Genomic DNA, 8888 nt, shown 5'->3' with positions numbered 1-8888 from the left:
CTCGGGACCAACCCCCCTATTTTTCACCCAGTGAACATTGACGAAAAGTCACAAAAATGTTCACACCTCTAAAAATCGTGCCTCTCTACATTCTGGCTATTTCCCTTTTCTAAAACAAAAAAAATTGGCGCGTCAGCGCCCCCAAATGTACCAAAAATGCATTGAGAGATGGGAAATGACCCAAAAAAAAATCTGATCGTAGAATCATGAAATTTGGCGCCGAGGTAGATGGTGACAAGAGAAGTAAAAAATATTATTACGGCAACCCCGTCCGCCCAACCAAATGTCGGCCATATTGCTTCAAAAATGGCTAAACATGACTTCGGAGTTTTTCCAAACGTCGTACTTTTACGAACTCCTCCCAGGGCGTTGGCCCTAAAAAGCTGAAATTTGGTGAAAATGCTACTGACGAGTGGGACATCAAAAGTTATCCAAATTACATTGATACCTCTCACGGTCTCTGTGCGGCGAAGCCGCAAACTGTAGCTAGAATTTCAGAAATCTCCCATATTTAAAATTTCTGCCGTTTGCGCAGATAAAGTCCGAATTGCGTCAAATTAGAATCAGTTGTTAAACTCTTTGCCCTAAACCTACCTACGCCACAGCGCCCCCTACAGATTTTATATGGAGGTTAAATGTTTAGTTTTGCGAAATTATATGAAATTTGACACACAACTCAATTTTAGCATCCCCATCAAAAAAGTCAATGAGACCCATGTCATAATTGTTATGGCGTTGCCGTAACGATGACCGAAACCTCCCATGTTATTCCAATGGGGAAATCGCCAGAACATGTTTACACTTTAGACTTTCACAAACTCCTCCCAGGGCTTTAGCCCTATTAACCTGAAATTTGGTGAGACTCATCTTCAGGGGTGGACCATCAAAAGTTATCCACATTTTTATTCAAAGAGTCACGGTGTCTGTGCGGCAAAGCCGCACATTTTGCCAAGAATTCAAAATAAAATAGCTTTTTGATGGTAAAACAAAGGGGAGAAGATGTGACAGCGTCACAGATTCAGCAGTAGGCGTAATAAAAGGACAATTGGGGCGCGTTAGCGCCCCCTCCTCTTGCGGCGTGGCGGCGGTGTGCCGGCGGCGTGGCGAGGGCCGATCATTGCCGCTTGCGGCTATATTTGTTGTTGTTGTTGTTGTTGTTGTTGTGCTTTGTTTTATGTCATTTTCAGCCACTGGACGAGTTTGAAAACGCTGCATGTTTCAGTTATCCTTGTTCGAGCGCCGCAGACTCACCCCGTGACATCACACAGTGGTTAATCCTCTGTGTTTTTAAAGTCCATGCAACGTCATCTGCAACGTATCATTTCAGCATTTTCTATATTTTCCTCTCCATAACCGACTTCAACGTTTGCGGCTGCGGTTTTGGGACTGGTTTGCATTGATTCACTGTGGGATTTTTTGTGTTTTTTGTGGATAAAATCAGGTGTCAGCTCGTTTTTGTGTGTTGTCGTACGTCCAAAGAAGTCAGAATAATACAAGAGGAGCATTTACTGTTGAAGAAGGAGATATTATAATTTGGCATTTCTTTAATTTGGTCTTTGTGTTGTTATAATGTGTGTTTAAAATACCAGATGACATAAGAGCGCTCTTCTTTCTGCTTATCTTATCTAACTGTATGTCACTGATAATGTACTTTATATGTTATATATATGTAAATAAAATAAATAAAATAAATAAAATAAATAAAATAAATAAAATAAATAAAATAAATAAAATAAATAAAATAAATAAAATAAATAAAATAAATAAAATAAATAAAAAAGAAAAGAGATACATTTAAACATTTAAAATAATAATAATAATAAATAAATAAAATATAGCCGCAAGCGGCAATGATCGGCCCTCGCCACGCCGCCGCCACACCGCCGCCACGCGGCAAGAGGAGGGGGCGCTTACGCGCCCCAATTGTCCTTTTATTACACCTACTGCTGAATCTGTGACGCTGTCACATCTTCTCCCCTTTGTTTTACCATCAAAAAGCAATTTTATTTTGAATAATATTGGCAAAATGTGCGACTTTGCTGCACAGACACCGTGACTCTTTGAATAAAAATGTGGATAACTTTTGATGGTCCACCCCTGAAGATGAGCCCTGGGAGGAGTTGGTGAAAGTCTAAAGTGTAAACATGTTCTGGCGATTTCCCCATTGGAATAACATGGGAGGTTTCGGTCATCGCTACAGCAAAGCCATAACAATTATGACATGGGTCTCATTTACTTTTTTGATGGGGCCGAAATTGAGTTGTGTGTCAAATTTCATAAAATTTCGCAAAACTAAACATTTAACCTCCATATAAAATCTGTAGGGGGCGCTGTGTCGCCAAATGAATTAATTTCACTTCAAGTAGGTTTAGGGCAAAGAGTTAAACAACTGATTGTAATTTGACGCAATTCGGACTTTATCTGCGCAAACGGCAGAAATGTTAAATTTGGGAGATTTCTGAAATTCTAGCTACAGTTTGCGGCTTCGCCGCTCAGAGACCGTGAGAGGTATCAATGTAATTTGAATAACTTTTGATGTCCCACTCCTCAGTAGCATTTTCACCAAATTTCAGCTTTTTAGTGCCAACGCCCTGGGAGGAGTTCGTAAAAGTACGACGTTTGGAAAAACTCCCGAGTCATGCTTAGCCATTTTTGAACCAATATGGCCGACATTTGGTTGGGTGGACGGCGTTGCCGTAAGAATATTTTTTACTTCTCTTGTCACCATCTACCTCAGCGCCAAATTTCATGATTCTACGATCAGATTCTTTTTGGGTCATTTCCCATCTCTCAATGCATTTTTGGTACATTTGGGAGCGCTGACGCGCCAATTTTTTTTATTTTAGAAAAAGGAAATAGCCAGAATGTAGAGAGGCACGATTTTTAGAGGTGTGCAAATTTTTTTGACTTTTCGTCAATGTTCACTGGGTGAAAAATAGGGGGGTTGGTCCCGAGAAGAAAGAAAGAAAGAATAATATTCCGATGCGAAAACAATGTTTCCCATTTTTCAAATATCATAAACTATACATTTTCGGAAAGCGCTCGCGCTTTCCTACCTCATGGTGTGGGTCCCTGGTCACTGACGGGTACTTTCGTTAATTTTGAGTGGGCTCCGCCCACTTTGTGTTTTTGGCCCTCTATACAGTAATAATGTTAAATTTTTGCATTACATGTTTAAGATAAGATAATATATTCCTTTATTGTCCCACATGGGGAAATTTCATTGGCGCAACGCAGGTAGATACAGAGGTAGATACAGAAGAACAGATCACTTATAGGAAGTCTGAAAAACACTTTCAGTAGAAGATCTCCTATAAATAAATAAAAACTCCCATAGACAAATAAATAAATACATAAATACCATTGCGTGTGATCACGACAGTAATTGCACATGAATATGTGTCACGACAGCACATAGATTGCACATGAATTTCACAGTAATTGCACATGAATTCCAACAGCAATTGCACACACGACAGAATTGCACATCAGTATTAGGTTAGGTCAGTATTGCGACGGGATAACGTGACGATCTCCGGGTAAGACGACTGTTCTCCGCAGTTTCATGAGTTCCTCCTTTGTGGAAACGCGGTATGAGCCGGGGGGCGGGGCCGGAGCCGGGGGGCGGGGCCGGAGCCGGGGGACTCAGAGCCAAGACACATCACAACGACACGACGAAAACACTCAATCCAGCCGAATAAAGTCAAAACAAGTTAATTTAAAGCGATTCCAGTGCGTGTCCCGATCGTTCGTGAAGTTCCTCTTTCATATAAACGTGTATATAAACGTGTACCGACGACACGCCGTACTTTAGCGCGGCCGGAGGGCGCGGAGGGGCTGGTGGGCTCGCTCGGAGCTAGCTCACGTCACAACAACACAACGAACGCAACGAAAAACGCTCAAATCCAGCCGAAAAAAGTCAAAAACAGTTGAATTAAAAAAACTATTCCAGCGCGTGTCCCTATCGTACAGTAAAATAGAAAAAATATACTAACTATATTTACAAAATATAGGAGATAAAGCACAATAAGTGTGAGAAAGAAGAGAGAGCGTTTACACCGGGCTGCCAGCTGTACCAGCGCCTTATGTGATGTTTATATGCACAGAACATGCAAGAGATGGGGAACGTATTCGTGAGCTACTTAGCGCAAATGAGTGCTTTATAAGGGGATGACGACCGCAAATGTAAAGTGCTCGTTTAGTGCGAACTTTTGCACGGGCTTCGCCCGTTTACAACGGTAATGTTCCATTTTCCTACTACTAATTAGTATGCACGGGGCGTGCGTGAGTGAAGGAGTGCGTTAGTGAGTGTTTGGAAGTGGGCGAGCGCTTCGCGCTCGATTTCGTGCGCACTACGTGCGCACTTTCGCAGCCGTGCTTCGCACGGCCATACGAGATTAATAGGCCTCTTGCCAGCTTGTGGCGCTCGGGCCTAATAAATAATGAAATAAATGAAATAAAATGAAAACTAATAAAATAAAATAAATAAATTGTTGGAAAATACTGGGATTCTTTCTGTGAGAGGGGCCGGCTCTCCACAGAACTGACCTGTAATGTGGTCTTCAAAGCAGTAATATCTCCATGGAGACAAGAAGGACCCTCCACGAGTTTGTTAATTGGATAGTGGCTAATTGTGACTACAGTCGACAATAAAACATAATTACAGTTGTATATTCATCATCGTTATCTGAACAGTACAGACTCTGAAACGTCCATGAAAATACACTTTTATAATAAAGATATTGTGTCATTATTCATTCAAAATGTCCAAAATGAATAAATGACTCCTGATTTGTATAAATAATACACTTTATTAGTACATATGCTCCATTCAGACGCCTTCAGTCTTCACAGTTCAAGCTTTATTTGCTCAAAAACACATTTCAAAAGTCTCACTGTACAATCGCACAGAGCTCCTTTAATGTGCCTTTCACGCACTGTTTGGATTTAGTTCCAATCTCCTAAAGCAAATGTTAGTAAAAGCATAAAGCAGAACTGTTGGTGATTGTGAGCCGAGGCTGAACTCTGTTTGGGAACTCTCTGTTTCTCTGGTTCTCTGTTTCTGTGGTTCTCTGGTTCTCTGTTTCTCTGGTTCTCTGGTTCTCTGTTTCTCTGGTTCTCTGGTTCTCTGGTTCTCTGGTTCTCTGTTTCTGTGGTTCTCTGTTTCTGTGGTTCTCTGTGTCTCTGGTTCTTTGTGTCTCTGGTTCTCTGGTTCTCTGGTTCTCTGGTTCTCTGTTTCTCTGGTTCTCTGTTTCTGTGTTTCTCTGTTTCTGTGTTTCTCTGTGTCTCTGGTTCTTTGTGTCTCTGGTTCTCTGGTTCTCTGGTTCTCTGTTTCTCTGGTTCTCTGGTTCTCTGGTTCTCTGTTTCTCTGGTTCTCTGTTTCTGTGTTTCTCTGTTTCTGTGTTTCTCTGTGTCTCTGGTTCTTTGTGTCTCTGGTTCTCTGGTTCTCTGGTTCTCTGTTTCTCTGGTTCTCTGGTTCTCTGGTTCTCTGTTTCTCTGGTTCTCTGTTTCTGTGTTTCTCTGTTTCTGTGTTTCTCTGTTTCTCTGGTTCTCTGTTTCTGTGGTTCTCTGTGTCTCTGGTTCTTTGTGTCTCTGGTTCTCTGGTTCTCTGGTTCTCTGGTTCTCTGTTTCTCTGGTTCTCTGTTTCTGTGTTTCTCTGTTTCTGTGTTTCTCTGTGTCTCTGGTTCTTTGTGTCTCTGGTTCTCTGGTTCTCTGGTTCTCTGTTTCTCTGGTTCTCTGGTTCTCTGGTTCTCTGGTTCTCTGTTTCTCTGGTTCTCTGTTTCTGTGTTTCTCTGTTTCTGTGTTTCTCTGTGTCTCTGGTTCTTTGTGTCTCTGGTTCTCTGGTTCTCTGGTTCTCTGTTTCTCTGGTTCTCTGGTTCTCTGGTTCTCTGTTTCTCTGGTTCTCTGTTTCTGTGTTTCTCTGTTTCTGTGTTTCTCTGTTTCTCTGGTTCTCTGTTTCTGTGTTTCTCTGGTTCTCTGTTTCTCTGGTTCTCTGTTTCTCTGTTTCTCTGTTTCGCTGTTTCTCTGTTTCTCTGGTTCTCTGTTTCTCTGTTTCTCTGTTTCTCTGTTTCTCTGTTTCGCTGTTTCTCTGGTTCTCTGGTTCTGTGGTTCTGTGGTTCTGTGGTTCTCTGGTTCTCTGGTTCTCTGGTTCTCTGGTTCTCTGGTTCTCTGGTTCTCTGTTTCTCTTCATTGCAAATATTTGGACTTTTCTCCAAACTTAATCCAGATGTTATTTTCCCCAGAACGTCGTCACCAGCGTTTCACTTTGAGCCGCGCTGGAAAAACATCCTCCAGCGACCTGAGAACTGCTCTTCCTGTTCCGAGGGTTCATGGAGGTTCTTCCATGGAGGTTCTTTCATGAGGGTTCCTTCATGGAGGTTCTTTTATCGAAGTTCTTTCATGGAGGTTCTTTCATTAATGTTCTTTCATGGAGGTTATTTCATGGAGGTTCTTTAGTCGAGGTTCTTTCATCAATGTTCTTTCATCGAGGTTCCTTCATGAAGGTTCTTTCATGGATGTTCTTTGATGGAAGTTCCTTCATGGAGGTTCTTTCATGGAGGTTCCTTCATGGAGGTTCTTTCATGGAGGTTCTTTCGTCGAGATTCGTTCGTCGAGGTTCGTTCGTCGAGGTTCTTTAATGCAGGTTCTTTTATGGAGGTTCTTTCATGGAGGTTCTTTCATGGAGGTTGTTGTTGTTGTTGTTGTTGTTGTTGTTTTATGGCGGTTGGCATCCGAGTGTTGCATTACCGCCAGACTTTATTCCTCAGACTTTTCGTAGTCCTCAGACTGTCGTAGTCCGTAAAAGTACTCCTTCCATTGCTTTGGTGTTACAAAGCCCATGAGGTCATGATATGTCTTTGTGACTAGAATAGTTGCATTACCGCCAGACTTTATTCCTCAGACTTTTCGAGGAGGTTCTTTCGTCGAGGTCCTTTCATGGAGGTTCTTTCATGGAGGTTCTTTCATGGAGGTTCTTTCATGGAGGTTCTTTCATGGGGGTTCTTTCATGGAGGTTCTTTCATGATGGTTCTTTCATGGGGGTTCTTTCATCGGGAGGAACTTCTCAACAGCGAGGAGTCTTTGAAATGATCTTCGGACGAAAAACACCACAAAAGCTCAACTGAAGTAATTAAGTAGTGCCCGAGACGTGAACTCAGTTACACAGATGGAGGCTTGTAGTAGTCAATGCAGTAACTCTGTATCAGAAAGTACACAGGCTCGGCTTTGTGTTGCTACTAGTACTACTGAATAAACTGTATATGACGTCTTAAAGGTACACTGTGTAACTTGTGTGAACGAAGAATATGAAGCACGACTATTTCACATTTATTTCATTATTTTATTCTTCAAAAACCCTTTGAAATACACGCATTCTCGCTCGCCTCTCCGCGGATCTGATTTTTAACTGAGCCGGGTGGCGTCATCAGCATGTTACCATGGCAATATTTAGTTAAATGCCATACTGTGGGACATTTCAGGTAAACTTATAAACATCTTCAAGGAGACAAACAGCTGGCAGAACGTCTTGTCTCCTATATTTCCAAAATATAGTGCAACTTTAAACATACAAAAAACATTCAGACTCCACTTTGAGATCAGGAATCGAACCCTCAACCTTCTGACTGAGAGGAGGAACCACTCACAGGAACAGGGTCTGTCACTAACCAGAACACAGGGACTTAACAACATGGTACAGGACCCAGTGGCCTAATGGATAAGGCACCAGCCTCCGGAGCTGGGGATTGTGGGTTCAAGTCCCACCTGGGTCGACACTAAGAGAGTTGATCTGATAAAGTCACGGGCAATAATGCAAGTCCACAATATGTCTCACTTTAAAACATTTATTCTGTTGTTTTGAACGCTTAATCGCTATGACAACGGTGCTTGGTTGTCATCGCGCTCAAACTCATGGATAGAACAAGCTTTTCTGGTGGAGGGTCTGCCACCTGCTCGTCACCTGCTCGTCTGGGGTATCTGCACCTGCTCGTCCGGAGGGTCTACCACCTTCTCGTCCGGAGGGTCTACCACTGCTCGTCCAGAGGGTCTGCCACCTTCTCGTCCGAAGGGTCTACCGCTGCTCGTCCGGAGGGTCTGCCACCCGCTCGTCCCCACGGCGCTGTTATTGCTCAGACCGGACCGTCCCGCAGCATGGCATTATTTATCTCGCGTTTGTACGATTGCAGCCATTTTTTGTAGCCCCTCCACAGATCTGACCCGCAACCCGGCCCGTGGTGAGATCGAGAGAGAGAAAAGTGACACAGCGCAGCTTTAAACCAGAACTCAAACATTTTACGCCGTTTCTTTTCAGTTTTCCCTGTTACTGTTTATTCACCTGCAACACATTACGGACACGGATGACGCAAGCGTTTTCTTCTCTGTCGGACTCGAGACTGGATTTCCCCATTTCCCAGGGTCCAGAGGGTTTTTGGCTCCGCCCGCTCACTGGCTTTCGGGCGTTCCCCTTTTTCCACCGTCACTTTCCCTTCTCGCTCACGTCTCAAACCACATGTGCACACGCACACACACACACACACACACACACACACACACACACACACATATACACGCACACACACATATACACACACATATACACACACACACACATATACACACACATATACACGCACACACACATATACACACACACACACACACACACACACACATATACACACACATATACACGCACACACACATATACACACACACACACACACATATACACACACATATACACGCACACACACATATACACACACACACACACACACGCCTCATATGTCTGTAATTTTGTGAGGGTTGTGCAGTTAACTCCGGCCCACTCGTGTGACCGGAGTGGGAGGAGAAACACGCTGACGTCAATCATATTTTAGCCGAAGAAATGG

General features: G+C 43.1%; 1 non-coding gene across 1 annotated transcript; it reads left to right on the top strand.

Annotated features, from left to right (window-relative positions):
- The first annotated feature begins 7696 nt into the window (after positions 1–7696).
- On the top strand, positions 7697–7769 carry trnar-ccg (transfer RNA arginine (anticodon CCG)). The gene has a single exon. It is a non-coding gene; the product is annotated as a tRNA-Arg (tRNA).
- Positions 7770–8888: the final 1119 nt, after the last annotated feature.

This window comes from Eucyclogobius newberryi, unplaced genomic scaffold (genome assembly GCF_026437365.1).
Source record: "Eucyclogobius newberryi isolate DKJ021-1_F unplaced genomic scaffold, fEucNew1.0.hap1 SCAF_21, whole genome shotgun sequence".
Taxonomy (NCBI): Eukaryota; Metazoa; Chordata; class Actinopteri; order Gobiiformes; family Gobiidae; genus Eucyclogobius; species Eucyclogobius newberryi.
This window is presented reverse-complemented; position numbering and strand designations above follow the sequence as displayed.